We start from the raw sequence: 14140 nt of genomic DNA, 5'->3' as shown, positions 1-14140 counted from the left end.
GAGAAAAAAAGTAAAATAGTGCTATTTAATCAAAAAACTTCCATCCTCCGCTCCAGAACTAGCTAGTAGTGGTATATGTAAATGTTTTCTTTAGTTTAGGGATGGGAACATTTCTGTTAGTTTGTCAATTAGACAACCAAAATAAGATGTTTCTTCTTCCATTTTCTGCATCATTAAGACCGCCCCACTATCTCTTACCTGTTTTCTAGGTTGTTCAAAAGGTTTCTCCTGTGAGTACAGGTGAGTAACCATCTGGAGATGGTTTCAGGTGGTCATTTGAAACCATCACGTGGGTCCCTTTTTGAGGAGCAAAGCTGGAAGCCCCGCTGTTCTCATGCCCACAAGAGTGATAGTCAGCACTGTTTGCCTGTACTTAGGGAGCAAAGGCAGAAGCAAATAGGAAGGTCTTGAGGTGCTTCCGGAACCGGAAATGGTCCTCCGCAAGTGTCAGGGAGGCCCCAGTCGAAGACAGATCTACCTGCAGAAAAACGACTGACCCTGAGGGAGTTAGAGGAGCGAAGAGCGGAGGGATAGGTGAAGGTATTTTGGACCCCGGTCCCAGAAAGCCTTGTGGACAATGCAGAAGGTTTTGAATTTAATCATTGCATCCACTGGGAGCCAATGGAGAAATTTCAGAGCTGGAGAGATACAATCCCAGGGCTTGAGGCTAAGGACAAGTCTGGCTGTCCTGTTCTGGATTATTTGCAGAGGGCGGAGAGTAGAGGCAGGTAGATTTAGAAAGAGGCTGTTACAATAGTCCAACCCAGAGAGAACCAGAGCTTGGGAGACAGTGATGTTGTGGGAGTAGGAGAGGAAAGGCAGAGTACCTCTGATGAGGTGCAGTAGGAAGTTTGACTTTTAAGAGACATCAGAGATGTGCGCGGAGAAGGAAATTGCGGAGTCAAAGATGACCTTGAGGTTCTTCGCCTTGCAGGTGGGAGTAGGAGGAGGGCCCAGGGAGGCCGGCCAGAAAGTGAGGGGAAAGGATGGTGAAAGTGTGCCAATGAGGAAGATCGCTGTCTTGATGGCATTCAGACAAAGATCTTTGGCGGCACACCAATCTTGAATGGCACTTAGGTAATCAGAGATGAGAGAGGGAGAGGAGGTGGCAGAGGGCAGCCTGAAAATTAGTTGAGTGTCGTCAGTGTAGCACTGGAAATTTGAGCAGAAAATTGCAATGCAGTGGGAAAGTTGCCAGGTATTGTTTGAAAAGAAAGTGATCGACCCGGGTTCCCCTCAAAGGAAAGGATCTATGCTTGTTGGGACCTGTTCTATAATCTGATTCACTCTCATAGACTTCTATTCGACTCAGCTTGAAAGGGGTTTGAGAATTTTAAGATGCATCCCCAACATGACAGGTGTCCATGTAAGGAGATTCCTGAAAAGGCTGGCCCATTGTCAGATTTGAGTGCTTTAGGTGCTGTCAAAGCTACTAGATATCACAACAAGTTTTTGACTTCCTTACAGTCAAATGTCCTCTGTGGAATGATCCAGGTGAATCTAGAAAAATAGTCTATTAAAAGCAATAAGTATTTGTAAACTGCTAACAAAGGACCAATGTGATCAATGAACATGATTTCAAATGGTACTGTTATTCTCAGTAGAGGGGCTTCGTTTGGCTTACTGATCCACACTGCTTTGCATGCATGTTGAGCAATTAGCAATGTACTGTTTTAATGCTTTTCTCAGTTCTGCCCACCAACATCAGTACATCAAAAGCAGAGCAGTTGATAATATCCCAAAGTGGGCGTTAGCCATTTCTGCGTAAACAGCAAAGCTTAATTTTAATATGCCATGATGTTTGGAACTACACTTTGAACTGGGTCTCCAACCTTTTTAGGAATTGTGACGATTACTGGAAAGTCTTTCGGAGAATAGACCTAAGTCAAAGGGAATCTTTTTGGGTTAGGAAAGCTTGCATCAATGTGTTACGCTCACCTGGTCTCGGCGGGGGCGTCAGCTTCGTGGGGCTGTGTCTGGTCCTCCTCCGCCTCCTCCGAATTCCACTCTCTCTCTTCCTTACTGTACTGCTCCTGTGATGGAGAATTTCAGGTATGTTAAGATGCCTAAACGAATTCCCACCCAATCGTAGCCTTGGGGTTCCCTAGATTCAAGTTCTGGGTAAGTATTTCTCCTGCTCATCTTATGTATTCAGTAGGCAATACTGTTTGTTCTAAGCAGGGGTGCAGTTGCTTCTGTAGGAGCCGAGTTGCTTCACTGGTTCGTGTGATTGACTGCTTATGGAGTCTAGCCAGGTCCGCTGTGGTGGCGACTGCAGTTCCTTCTTGGTATGTGTTTCCTTCTTGCTGGTGCTTTATGCGCTTGTTTGTGTCCCAATGTCCAAGCACCAAAATGAGTCCTTCCTTTATATGTCCTCCCTTTAGGTGTCCTTTCTTTGTGTGTCCTTTATGTGTGATCTAGTTCTAGAACACTGTCGGGCTGGGAGATTCAAGTGCAAGGCTTTGGAAGAGGCGAGTCGGTTCTGGTGCGGGTGTTATGCACAATGACTTTGGAGGAACTCCAGAACCAAGGAGTTGAGTATGTTTCTGAGCCCGTAAATATTACTGTGTTTCCTGGCTTAGTTCTGGTGCACTCACTGTGTTTCCTTTTCTTCCTTACAGGTGCAGATGTCACATGGAATTGGGCTGCACTCACAAGGCCGTGGACTTCCAGAGATACAAAAACCTACTGCAACGAGATATCACTGAAGACAAGAGACTTCTGGATGCGAGGTGATACAGGTGATTTGTGTTGCAATGCATGAGCGGGCAGCGCGGGAGTTAAATGCTCTCTTTTGCTCTTCTTTTCCAGGCGCAGTGAGCGTTACGCTGTTGAACAGATTAACAAGAAGCGTGTATTGGAGTTGGGGCGTGGCTTATATAGCCTGCCACGCCCGGGAGCCTTGGCCACACCCAAACACTATTCTGCATGGCTAACTGCATGGAATGGAGGCTGTGGCCATACACCCTCCATGTTGAATGTTGTAAAGTTCCTCAGGCCCATTGTCTCTCATTCTGGACAAAGTCCAAGTGCCCTTTCCAGGATTTTTCCTGTGGGAGGCTGGTGTTACACCTTGATGCACTAACCCCACATCTACATGGGGGCGGTGTTGCGTGCATGTCCTTGACCCACAGACCGTGATAGCACTCCCCCCCAAGGCCTCTCTCAAGGGTGGTTCTTTCTTCAGTCCGGGTTTGGTTGGATGATTGTGATGAAAGCGTCTTATTAACCGTGGAGCATGGACTTGGTCACTGGGTTTCCATGACCTATCTTGTGGCCCATACCCTTTCCAGTCAACCAGATAGTAGAGTGTGGATCTAACCACCTTGGAGTCCAGGATGTCTTTGACTTCAAATTCCATTTCCTTGTCCACTTTCACAGGGGCCGGAGGGCTGTTGATTCGGTTACCGGGTCGGACCGGTTTCAAAAGAAAAATGTGGAAGACTGGGTGGACACGCATGGTTGGAGGTAGAGCTAATTTCACAGCCAAAGGGTTGATTATTGCCTTGATGGTGTAAGGGCCCAGGTATCTGGGGTGAAAGGCTTTTGTGTCTTTCACTGGAACATGTCGAGATGCTAACCAAACTGCATCCCCGACTTGGTATCTTGGGGCTTGACACCGGTGTCTATCTGCACATTTTTTGTGTATAGTTCCTTGGCTTTGGTCAGGTGTTCTGTCACCTCCTTGAACACTCAAGTGATTGTGGCATGTAGGCTAGTTACAGCTGGCATTCCGAGGGATTCAGGTGGGTCAAAGTTGGAAGTGTGTGGGTGTCGCTCATATAGTACGTAAAAGGGGCTCTGCCCGGTGCTAGTGTGAATTGAGTAGTTGTACGCATATTTGGCGATCCATAAGATATACTTCCAGGTTCTCTCCGTTTGGTGCAACATGCATCTTAGGTATTGCTCTAGTGTTTGATTTGTCCATTCAATTTCACCATCGGTCTGGGGATGGTGACTAGTGGACAGACAGACATCGATCTGCGCTAGTTCAATGCTTTTTTTCCCAGAATTTTGAGATAAACTGGCTTCCCCGGTCAGATATCAGGATAGAAGAGAATCCATGTAAATGGACGACTTGTTCCAGGAAAACCTTAGCCAGGGTGGATGCAGTTGGTAAGCCTTTCAAAGGGATGAAATGGGCCATTTTCGTGAACAAGTCTACAATGACTAGAATGGTAGTATAACCATTACAAGGAGGCAAGTCCGGGTTGAAAACAAGTGATAGCGTGTGCCAAGGTGTAGGTGGAATAGCCAAGGGTTGTAGGAGACCTGCAGGTTTCTGCTTCTGAGATTTGTTCTGTGTGCAGATTCCACAGAATGATACAAAACGGACTACATCTTTACGCCAGGTTGGCCACCAATATTGTCTCTTAACCTTGGCCAGTGTTTTGGCTATTCCCGGGTGTCCTTCCAACAAAGAATCGTGGTAGCAGGAGATTATCTGGTTTTGGAGCTTTTGGTCTGGGAGGTAAAGACGTCCTTGGTAGTATGGAAGCTCATTATAAATTGTGTGTTTTTCACTCCTGGTTGACCAGGTTTGTTGCGCTCGATAGTCAATACAAGTTCTCAAGTCCCCCTCCTTCTTTGGTACGAAGAAGAGGGGTGAGGCTGCTGGTGACTTGGATGGATGAATAAAACAGTTTGATAGATACTGGTCCAGGTAAGTCTTTAAGTTGAGATTTTCCTTCTCTGTGAGGGCATATATACGACTGCACGGAATCTGAGCACCAGGAACAAGGTTGATTTGGCAGTCATAAGGCCTGTGAGGGGGTAACATGTTTGCTTGTTCCTTTTGGAATACATCCTGAAAATTGATGTATTCCCGCGGCAGCGTACTCGTTAAGCCCAGCGTCACTTCTTTTGCAGGGGAAAACCTTTCTCGCTCTCTTGGAAGAGAACCCACCTTGTTGCATGACCGAGCACATTCGTTGGAGAAGGTCAGACTTTTTGCGAGCCAGTCGATTCGAGGATTATGGATCTCCAACCATGGTATCCCCAGGATCACATGAAAGTGGGGATCACTGATGAGGTCGAAGACTATGTCTTCCCGGTGGCCCTCTTGACAAAGGCAAAGGAGAGTTACTACTGCGCTACAGTGTGTCACAGGGCCCGAGGATATCTGTGTACCGTCTACATTCATGACGTTCTCTGCTGTTGTCTTTTCGTGGAGGGGAAGTCCTATACTGTTCGCCAGTTCCTGGTCTATGTAATTACCAACCGCTCCACTGTCTGCATATGCCTCCAAGGTGTGCATCCTACATAGTTTTTGGTGATTGATCAGGATCACTGGTACGGCTAAGCGCGAGGTCTGTGGTTCCTTCTCACGGCTCGACAAGCGGACTTCTACGCTTACCAGGCATGGCAGTTTTCCGAGTTCAGTTCGACGTCTTCTATTTCAATGGCTCTGACTATCTTTCTAAGAGGTTTATTATTATCGGAGAAAGTGACCAGGCTTTCCACAATATAAACACATCTGCTGCTGTCTCCTCTTGTCCCTTTGCGCATTGGTAAGCAGGCTTCGCACTCCCCCCGATTTGCATAGGTTTGTGATGGTTCTCTGGTTGTCGACATGGAGTTTCTCTTGGGCGTACGTACACCGTACGACTCTCCGATCGGGCCCGGGCGGTCTTTCAGTCCTGTAGTCTATGGTCCAGCTGTACTGCCAGATCTATAAATTCAACGCATGCCGCCAGGGGGTTTACTACTTGGGCTAGGACATCCTTTAGATCTCCTCGCAGACCTCGATGCAACAACGTGGTCCTCTTCTCTTCTGGCCAGCCGGTTTCAGCTACTAGCCTATTGAAGGTGGCGATGTATGTCAATAGATCTTGACTGCCCTGCCGTAGAGACAGAAGCTCATTGTCCAAGGCTTGACCACGAGTATGCCGTGAAAACAGTTTCTCAAGTTCTCGTTGGAATTCCCCGAAGTCTTGCAACAAGGGATCATCCCGATTAACCAATGGAATAGACCAATCTGCTGCACTGCCTCCCAAGTATGACAGTACAAACTCAACCCTTGACTGGTCATTTGGAAAGGCTCCGGGTTTACAGAGGAAGTGCAAACGACAGTGATTCATGAATATGGCATATTTAGTTGGATCGCCTAGAAAGCGCTCGGGTGGGGCCAGAGGTACGGCTCCAGGCAGGACTACTTGTACTGGGGTGACTGTTGACGATGCAGCTGACGGAACACTTCCAGGCAGTGGGGCTTAGCCGGCTTGGGTCTGGAGTAGCTGCCTAGCCAGTTCATCTGTGCAGTCATTGTTCACTATGAGCTCCCTCCTAAGAGCACTGGTTTCCTGCCGGGCAGCATGCACCTCCGCTCGTAACTCCGCCAACAATTGGGGTAACTGGTGGTCTCCATGACACCCAGGCAGAGGTGCTGATGAGGCTTTGCGTTCTGTTACGCTCACTGAATTCCACTCTCTCTCTTCCTAACTGTACTGCTCCTGTAATGGAGAATTTCGGGTATGTTAAGATGCCTAAATTAATTGCCACCCAATCGTAGCCCTGAGGTTCCCTAGATTCAAGTTCTGGGTAAGTATTTCTCCTGCTCACTTTATGCATTTAGTAGGCAAGCTCTCCGTCCTGCTTGTTCTCAGCAGGGGTGCAATTGCTTCTGTACGAGCTGAGTTGCTTCACTGGTTCGTGTGATTGACTGCTTATGGAGTCTAGCCAAGTCTGCTGTGTCGGAGACTGCAGTTCCTTCTTGCTATGTGTTTTCTTCTTGCTGGTGCTTTATGCGCTTGCATGCGTCGTCAATGTCAAAGCACCAAGATGAGTCCTTCCTTTATATATCCTTCCTTTAGGTGTCCTTTCTTTATGTGTCCTTTATGTGTGATCTAGTTCTAGAACACTGTGGTTGCTGTTTGTGTTTTAATGTCCTTCTCTTTGTTTGCAGGGGCCGGGAGATTCAAATGCGAGGCTTTGGAAGCGGCGAGTCGGTTCCGGGGCGGTTTTTATGCACAATGACTTTGGCGGAACTCCAGGACCAAGGAGGTAAGTATGTTTCTGAGTCTGTAAAGATTACCGTGATTACTGGCTTAGTTCCGATGCACTCACTGTGATTCCTTTTCTTCCTTACAGGTGCAGATGTCGCACGGAATCGTGCCGCACTCACGAAGCTGTGGACTTCCAGAGATACGAAAACCTAGTGCAATGAGATATCACTGAAGACAAGAGACTTCGGATGCAAGGTGAAACAGGTGAGTTGCGTTGCAATATAGGAGCGGGCAGCGCGGGAGTTAAATGCTCTCTTTTCCTCTTCTTTACCAGCCGTAGGCAGCGGTGAGCGCTACGCTGTTCAACAGATTAACGCGAAACGCGTGTTGGAGCGTGGCTCATATAGCCTGCCACGCCCGGCAGCCTTGGCCACAACCAAACTCTAGTCTGCATGGCTAACTGCATGGAATGGAGGCTGTGGCCCTACGCCCTCCATGTTGAACGTTGTAAATTTCCTCAGGCCCATTGTCTCTCATTCTTACTGTAAGGATCCTGGCGCCGACAAAGTCCAAGTGCCCTTTCCAGGATTTTTTCTGCGGGAGGCTGGTGTTACCCCTTGATGCACTAACCCCACATCTACATGGGGGTGGTGTTGCATGCGTGCCCTTGACCCACAGATCGTGACACAATGCAGGCGTTAATACCCTCATCAACGGCAGGCTTTAACGTCCTCATCAATGTGCGAAGTCAAGGCCATGAAAGCTGCTACCAAAAAACTTGTTGTCTGCTGTCTTGCAAGCAGGTCTGCTATTGCTTTATCAGCACTGTGCACAGAATCTGTTCTATGTGCTTTAGTGTGTGTTACCCAAACTATAGGATTTACTACATCGATGTTCCAAACCTTCTGCAAAAGCTGTTTAGATACTATTAGTTTCCCTTTAGGATCTTTAAAACCATTTCCACACACCACTGCTTTGAATCATTAGATTACAAATGTGTTGCAAAAAATGGTGTGTTCTGGTTTCCAGTCTGATGGAGGGAAATTCAGTTTCACTAATGCACAAAGCAGTATTACAAACGATGCGTCAGTAGTTTGGCAAACACAGTAATGCTTGAAATTGTCTGAGTCCGCTGGGATTTTAGAAGTTTGCACATTTTTCTAGAAATTGCAAGGAGAGCCCTTATCCTCATCTGTCAATGAAAAGCCCTAATATGTAACTTTGTGCAAAGCTTCATTAAAAAAAAAAAAGAATATATATCTTTATGCAGCCAATTTTATTATGATTAAATGTACCTTTGCTAGATGGATATTTAAATCGTCATCTGTGCAATAGATGTCATCTACATACTGCTAAAGATTTGGAATGCCTTTTATGAGGCTCTGTACTCTACTTGAGAATGTGCCTGTGATGTTTTTTAGCCCTGATGGACTCTTTTGAAACAGTCATGTTTTCCCTTGAAAGGTGAATGCAGCGTATTTGAAATTATCTGTCTCTAAAGGTTGCGTGAAGAACCCATTACCCAAATCTAGCACTGTTTTGTATTTGCACCTCTGGATGTAATTCAACAGTACAGAACTGTAGAGATTTTGAGCTTCCTCAGTGCATGTGTGCATTGCGTATTGTGCAGTCTAAAACTGAACGATAAGTACCATATTTGGCTACTGGAAGAATTGATGTATTGTATGCACTAACCTGTTGTATTATGACTCCTTGATCTAATGACCTTCAGTCTGCTATTCTTCAGCTGTTAGATTGTGACAAGGCAGGTGTTCTTGTTTTTCTTGACCTGTTAGCTGCTTTTCATTGTGTAGACTTTGAGATCATGGGTGAGAGATTAATCAATATCGCCAGATTTTGTCCTGAAGCTACTTGATGGATAATTTCCTTTCTTAAAGATAGAACATCTATGGTAGTGCTTCGACAGTTTTCTTCTCCCGATTTTCCTCTTGTTTATGGTGTTCCTTAGGGCTCCATTATGGCTCCATTGCTTTTTAATATCCTCATGAAACCACTTAATAATCTTCTTTTGGATCATGATATAGCTTTTAGGAATTATGTGGATGAAACCCATATTTTATTGGAATTGTCATGCAACTATCAAACTGCCTCCACAGCACGAAACCAGATCTTTTCAAAGATACATATGTGGATTAATGCTAATGGCATGTGTCTCAATAGTGTAAAAGGGTGAGACCTTTTGGGGAAAGGTACGATTCTTTCACTGTTGATAATTGTTCTATAAAGACATTGCACAAAGCTAAATGCCTTGGAGTCCCTCTTGACGCCACAGTGTCTATGCTGGGAAATATAAACGCCACCATTAGTTCTTCTAGTTATTATCTCCGACTTTTAAGACAATTAAGTTCTTTGTTGGCTTGCCACCATAGAGCTACTATTGCTAGGGCAATTGTCAATTCCTAAATTGACTATGGTAAATCGTTGCGTGCTGGCATTAGCAAGACAGGTCTTAAACATCTGCAAGTGGTTCAGAATACTCCTGCCAGGCTGGTGGCTGGTGTGTCATGTCACCAGCATATCTCACCTACGCTGAGAGAATTACACTGGCTACTGGCTGCAGCCAGAATAAAACATTAAGTGCTTACCATTACCCCTAAATGTATATATGGCAGTAATGTAATGTAAACAGAATTTATAGAGCACACCTACACCAACAAGGGCATCATGGCGCTGGGAGGTTTCGTAAAGACCAGAAAAGTCAGCGGTTAGACTGGGAAAAGATGTGTCTTCAGGACCCGATGAAAGGAGAAGTGGTCCTCCAATGCCTGTTAACAAAGAGGAACAGAGTTCCACCGAGTAGTTGCCGTCACGGAAAAGAAACAACCCCCCACACGGGCTAGCCTAGCCCGGGGCACAAATTCTCTCAAGGATGTCGCTCACGGAGATTCCTACACGGCAGATAGCGATGCAATTTATTCTTCAAAAAACCAGGACCATGCCCATAAAAGGCACAGTGAACCAGACATAACGCTTTAAAATCAATGCGCTTTGCCACTGAAAGCCAATGTAATTTGGCCAAAATCGGTGTGGCAGAGCTAAGCCGGGGGGGGGGCACCAACGGGCAGACGAGCTGCCGAATTCTGCAACACATGCAGCCGCCGAATAAGATAGGCTGGCTGAGCAAGGTAGAGAGCGTTGAAGTAGTCAATTGATCCTGCCGCAAGAGAGGATATCACCATAGGTCGCAGATTGACAGTAAGGTAATGCAGCACTTGTCAAAGGACACAAAGTTTAAAATGCACTGATTGACAGGCGGCACTAATCTGGGGCTGCATATAGAGAGGGTCTGAGAGCTTAACTCAGAGATTTTTCACCCTCAGGGAAGGCGTGGGCAGGGGACCAAGTTCAGAGAGCCAATAAGCCGAGGACCAGCCCACAGTAGCCAGGGGGGAACCCACTATTAAGACCTTAGTCTACTCGCCATTAAGGCAGAGCCAATTCTGGCCCATCCAAGAATGAATGGCTAGGAGACAAGAACGAAAACGTTCACCAGAGGCATAGAGGGAAAGATCTAATCTCACCAGAATCTGTTTGTCATTGGAATAGGAAAAAGACAGAAAACCAAAAGAGTGAATCATCTTAACAAGAGGTTGAATGTAAAGATTACAAAGAAGAGGTGAAAGAGCAGAGTCCTGAGTGACTCCATAGTGGAGGGACTTAGCTGATGAAATAAAAGGGGGGAGAGAGAGGGACTGGGGTGATAAAATTGAAAAGACGAAAACCAATCCAGGACTAAGCCCGACACCCCCGCAGTTGAGAGTCATTCCAAAAGAATACTGTGGTTGACCGTGTCGAAGGCAGCGGATAAGTCTAGTAGGACCAGGGCGGTAATACCGCCCTGATCCTTAATCTGAACTAAATCTGAACTAAATCGTCAACCACTGCCACCAGCACGGACTTGGTGCCACAACCGGGGCGAAAACCACACTGTAGGGGGTCCAGACAGCCGGACTCTTCAAGAAAAGAACAGAGAAGGGGAGTGACCAGAGATTCCAAAAGTTTCATCGAAAAGGAAGGGAGAGTTCAGATGTAAGTTGCTCAGGACCAACGGATCAAGATTAGGCTTTTTAAGAAGAGACAAAATAAGAGCGTAAGAGCGTGCTTAAGAGAACTAGGAATGGTAGCGAGCAGAAAGAATCAATGAACGCGGTGGTCCAATATCCTTCAAAATGCCCAGAAGAATCGGTTCTCCCGGAGAAATGGATTCCTGGTGGCAAAGCAGTTAAAAGGACACATGCTATTTGGCAGGGGATAATCCGCTCTCTGAGCAAAGTGGGAGGGAATGGAGCTACCATCCAGTGCGTGCGCGAGGGAATGAAAGTAAAGAAAGACTCACTTGCATGAACGAGCCCCGTGTGAGTAAAGAGGCCAGGCAGACTCAAGCTGACTGCAGTAGAATGCTGCAGTCAGTACAAGGAACCAAAAGTAAATAATATAATTTTAAAAGCTAAAGAAGGAAAAAAACAAATAGAATTAAGAATGCTGCTAAAATTAAAATGACATGACAAGGTAGCGCCCAGTCAAACGCCAGTGGCACTGTAGAAACAGCACCACTTAAAAGGAAGAAAAAAAAACGAAAAATGAAATAAAACTAAGACAATAATGCACACCAGTCAGGATTCAAAGCACACTGTACTGCACACAGTATAGCCACTGCAGTCTGAAAAGGCAGTGCTCCTCAAGATCTCTGCTAGGGGAGCCCCTTCCCACTAGGCCAAGGGGGTGAGGCCACAACCCGATAGTCCCCCTGGAGGTGGTACTCAGCGGGTGGATCTTATGGGGAGGGAAGCCCCTTAGGGGATTAATAGCGAACTGGGGAGAACATGGTATCCCCATAACCCACCAAACCCTAACACACCTTCCTAGCCCCCATCCATCAACACTTTCCTTGGTGTTCCTATTTGTTTCTATCATGCCACCAATATAGGAAGTATTGGGACGAGTAAGTGTGTGGGATCCTCAAGAAGCAGGTATCCCTTAAGTACTGAGACGAGGGAGAGACACTCACTGGATGACCTTAACATCAAACCCTCTGCCAACCCTACTATTTCGGTAAACTATCGCCTGATCTCTATCACTCCTTTCTTGGGCAAACTCCTGGAGAAGTTGGCTATCTCTCAGCTTACCCTCCACACTGAATCTGTTGGGAGGCCTCCACGATCATCAGTCTGGCTTTAGAGCATCTGGAGGCACGGAAACTACTCTTCTGAACACCCATGAAGACCTGCTCTCAAACCTTGATTCTAACTCTCCCTCTGTCCTCATTCTTCTTGACCTCTCCTTTGTTTTTTCGATACAGTAATCCACAATATCCTGATCTACCGTCTCTCCGTGAGTCCCTGGGCATCACTGATCAGGCCCTATCGTGGCTAGCATCCTTTCTCTCTGACCGTCCTTCCCATGAAGAACTTGGGTCTTTCTCTCCGCTATCACTCTCTCTACTTGTGGTGTCCACCAGGGATCTAATCTATCCCCCTGGTTTTTCAATGTCTACATGGCCCCTTTGGTCCACATGATCTCTGCTTTCACCTCCAGCTTTCAGTGTTATGAGGATGACACACAACTGTCTTTCAGGATACCCACGGCCTCTTCGCCCTTCTCGCTCATTCCAAAACCGTCTGTCCGCAATTCAGTCCTGGTGTGCTGCTAATGATCACTACCTTAATGCCAGCACAACAGAGATCGTCCTCATTGGGACCCCCTGCTCCCGCTTTCCCACTTTCACTCTGGCCAGCCACACTTGGTCCTGCGCCCTCACCCACTAGTGAGGCAAAAAATCTGGGGGTCATCTTCGACTCTACTCTCTCCTTCTCTTCTCACATCTCGGACATGTCCAAAAGGTCCAACAACCAGCTTCACCTCCTCAGAGGTATTCTACCTTTTCTCACCTTCCCCCAGAGGCTCACTGTCTCCACAGCCCTGGATCTCTCCAGACTGGACTACTGCAACAGTCTCTTTCTCAATGGTCCTACTTCTACTCTCCGACCTCTTCAATGATAATGATAATGATTTGTTATTTATATAGCGCTGTAAGCCAAAGCAATTTACAGAGAACATATTTACATACATTTATCATCCCAATTGAAGTTGGTATCCATTTATCGACCTCAGAAGGATGAAAGGCTGAGTTGGCCTTGCTGGGATTCGAACCTGCGACCTGCAGGTCACACATAGATCGCAGCAGCGAGCGCTTAACCCAGCTGAGCTATCTTACCAGTTCTTCACTTTATCCAGAACAGAACCGCAAGACTTATCCTTGGACTCAAGCCCAGGGACCGCATCACTCTGGTGCTGAAATCCCTACACTGGCTCCCTTGGCGACAAGGATCAAATTCAAGTCCCTCTGCATAGTCCACAAGGCTTTCTGGGGCCAGGGCCCTTACTATCTACAACGCTCTCTTCTTAAATACTCTCCTTCCAGAGACCTCCGCTCGGCCTCCTCCAACGGTCTGCGGGTGAGCCATTTTTCCAAACAGAGATTTGGGGTAGAGCCTTATCCCTCCCTCTGGACCAGCCTACCTGCCTCTCTCTGTCTTGAGCCAGACCTCCTTAAGTTCCGGATACTCCTCAAGACCTGCCTCTTCTCTTTCTCTTTCTCTTGCTAACCCCCTTTCTCTTCTCTCCTCCTTCCCTCCTTTGTTCTCTTCCCCAACGTGCTCAGTTCACTGACTAGTTGCCTGGGTTACCTCCAGAGCCTCACAGGCCCCAGGCTCCCCTGTCATTCCTGCACTTGCCTCCGGGCCCCCGCATTCTGCCCTGCACTACTGCACTCTGAATACGTTCCATGAGAGTGCAACCACTCTGCAGTTAACCCTGGCCCGTGCTGAACTGGGCGCACTTGCCCCCCTCCCTTTCAAGTCCTGTCTGCACACTTGCACAACCTTGAATGTACTAGGCTTAGCAGGTTTGTCTGTCATGTCCTCCTCTATCTCCCCTACCTAGCTTGGTTGTGCCAGAAATACTCATGCATAGGCGCATTGATGACCAACCTTTTCTGTCTTCTTCGGAATCTTCAAGGCCTAAGAATGACGACGATATTCCCTTGTTCCCTTGCCGCCTTGAAGCACTATGAAGGACTTCACTTGTGTATAAGCGCTTTACAAATAAACCATTACAATTACAATTATGGGATGAAGTAGCAGTGCAGAAGCATAGAGAGCACTCATGAGAATCTG

The sequence above is a fragment of the Ambystoma mexicanum genome, chromosome 3q (assembly GCF_040938575.1).
Source record: "Ambystoma mexicanum isolate Mex_15411 chromosome 3q, UKY_AmexF1_1, whole genome shotgun sequence".
NCBI classification, from domain to species: Eukaryota; Metazoa; Chordata; class Amphibia; order Caudata; family Ambystomatidae; genus Ambystoma; species Ambystoma mexicanum.
The sequence above is the reverse complement of the archived record's forward strand: the minus strand, read 5'-3'. Positions refer to the sequence as shown.